The 2,935-nt window shown below is 47.1% G+C and overlaps 1 pseudogene; it reads left to right on the plus strand.

Annotated features, from left to right (window-relative positions):
* Positions 1-1,885: 1,885 nt before the first annotated feature.
* LOC131763968 (large ribosomal subunit protein uL23 pseudogene) lies at positions 1,886-2,354 on the plus strand (annotated as a pseudogene).
* The last annotated feature ends 581 nt before the right edge of the window (positions 2,355-2,935 follow it).

Consider the following 2,935-nt stretch of genomic DNA (forward strand, 5'->3'; position numbering starts at 1 on the left):
TCTTTAGGAGTCTTTTTGTGTGTGGTTGATATTCTTTGCTTCAAGTATGTGTCTAATTTTAAAGTAGAACGAACAACTCCTGATTAAATGAATTACAACTTCTAGGAAATGTTATTGAGGAGCTCTTTCTTCAGGAGCTCTTGCAAAGGATTAATTTAAACATCAACCACCAAACATGCACCAGCTGTCATAAGGATCCATTCATTTAATCCTTTAAGGAGAAGGTAAAGACATGAACTTGACTCGTCTTATGCCTCCTGTGCAATCGATAGTCCACGGGCCATTCCTGCAGCTCGCAGGACATTAATGACAAGAACTTAGGCAAATATCTCCCTCCAGAGGAGCAAAAATTATTGCAGGACAATGAACAGAATTCCCATCGTTAAATTCAAATGGCACGCGGCAAAAAAAATAAAATTGCCTTATGAGACTATGATACAGGTGAAAAGCAAACCTGGCCTGTGGGATATAACTGGCACCTTAAACCCACTGATTGTATTTTAATAAACAATCTGTTTTAAGAGATGTAATTCTAACCTGGTCCTTTGGCCTCTGAAGGGCCTTTTCTAAATCATTGATATGCTACTTTCTTTTTTCACTCTGTCAGTTGCTTTATTAATTTTATATAAAGCCAGAAATCATAATCAGAAATAGATAACACACAATGTGCAGTATCCATGAGAAAAACAGGAGACTTCTTTGAGCATGAAATTTGAGGCCTTTGGTCATCCTGATAAAACTACAGCACTTTGTTTAGCAGTATCCAGGACTCCTGTAAAACACATTTTCTTTCTTTCTTTTTTTTTTTTTTTTTACAGTCAATGGCTGTTATTTATTTGCCCTCACATGTGCTTTCTTCAGTTTTCATTCTGTATTCCTCTTCAAGCCTTCATCTGAGACCCCTTTCCTTCTCTCTGAAAATGTTTGTTTTCGTTTTTTCATGCCACGCCTCGCAGCTTGTGGGATGTTAGCTCCCCGACCAGGGATTAAACCCAGGCCCTGGCAGTGAAAGCGCCAAGTCCCAACCACTGGATGGCCAGGGAAGTCCCCAAAATACCTATTGGCAACTCCTTTCAATAAGAGTCATCTGTGCTACACGTTTTTTTTGTTTGTTTAGTTTTTTTTTTTTGGCTGCATTGGGTCTTCGTTGCTGCGCGTGGGCTTTTCTCTAGTTGTGGTGAGTGGGGGCTACTCTTCGTTGCAGTGCGCGGGCTTCTCCTTGCAGTGGCTTTTCCTGTTGTGGAGCGTGGGCTCCAGGCACATGGGCTTCAGTAGTTGTGGCATACAGTAGTTGTGGCTCGTGAACTCCAAAGCACAGGCTCAGCAGTTGTGGCGCACGGGCTTAGTTGCTCCGCGGCATGTGGGATCCTCCCGGACCAGGGCTTGAACATGTGTCTCCTGCATTGGCAGGCGGATTCTTAACCACTGAGCCACCAGGGAAGTCCATGCTACACGTTTTAAAATAATAGAATTGTAAAGGAGAAATCTGATGGCTATCTGGTCCAATTCCCACAATCCACAGACGAGAAATCTTCCCCCAACGGAAAGGGCCTTATCCATTCCTGCAACTCGCCCTGGCTCGCCTTGACCATGTTCATGTCCGGCAACAGGAGGGAGGCTCCCAACATCACCGCCAATATTGGTTTCATTTACTGAAAAACCAGTTGAGCCAGACCAAACACCTACTATCATGCCCACCCCTGGGGCTGGGGTCCTGTTTTATGCCCTGTTGATGGCGCTTCACTGTGGGAGTTGGTCAGCTTCTCAAGGAAGCAGAGGCCTAGTTCAAACTCAGAACCATCCCTTGAGGAGGGGGTCAAGATGGCAGAGTAGGAAGTGGAGCCCACCTCCCCCAACAAATACATCAAAGCTACATCTGTGCTTTTCACGAAGATGGCGCCGAAGGCGAAGAAGGAAGTCCCTGCCCCTCCCAAGGCCGAAGCCAAAGCAAAGGCTTCGAAGGCCAAGAAAGCAGTGTTGAAAGGCGTACACAGCCACAAAAGAAAGAAGGTCTGGACGTCACCCACCATCCGACGGCCCAAAACACTGCGGCTCAGGAGGCACAGCCCAAATATCCTCGGAAGAGCGCCCCTAGGGGAAACGGGCTTGACCACTGTGCCGTCATCAAGTTCCCCCTTACCCCCGAGTCAGCCATGAAGAAAAGAGAAGACAGCACACGGGCGTTCACTGTGGATGTCAAGGCCAACAGGCACCAAATTAAACAGGCTGTGAAGAAGCTCTGTGACGCTGACGTGCCTATAAGGTCAACGCCCTGATGGCGAGAAGAGGCATGTGTTCGACTGGCTCCCGACTATGACGCTTCGGATGTTGCCAACAGAATTGGGATCATCTAAACTGAGTCCAGCTGACTAATTCTAAAAGTTTTCACTATTAAAAAAAAAAACACATCTGTTTGTGGAACGGTTCTCACAGACCCCACCACCAGAACCATCTCTTAAGATCAGTTTACTTTCCAAACTTTCAGTCCATATTTGGGGAGAGTTGGCAAATGTGTGACCATAAGCCTAGGCTTAGATCAGGTCTCCCATTCGCCTACATTACGGTGATTTGGGATCGAAGAACTCATCAGTCGATCCATTGTTGCCCAAGCACTTTGGATAACAGTCTAACGGCCTCACGTGGTCAAAGTCAAAACAACAACCCAGGTTAAAATGCACCCGTTCCATTGGCTGGAGAGCTGTGCTGATGCCGAGGGTCTGAGGACGGGAGACCGCGCAGGGGCAGCGCCGCAGCCTCCAGGTGTAGGTCGGTCACCTTACAGTGGGCGCCCCTGGTCACTGAAGGGAGGGCTAGAGGGCACAGGTCAATGCACATCAACCCCTAGTCTTCATTTTTATCATCATGGGGGTGGGGGTGGTGGTGCGTGTGTCCAATCGATGTCACAGCTCCACCTTTGTTTAAGAAACACAATGTA

Source organism: Kogia breviceps, chromosome 10 (assembly GCF_026419965.1).
Source record: "Kogia breviceps isolate mKogBre1 chromosome 10, mKogBre1 haplotype 1, whole genome shotgun sequence".
Lineage (NCBI taxonomy): Eukaryota > Metazoa > Chordata > Mammalia > Artiodactyla > Physeteridae > Kogia > Kogia breviceps.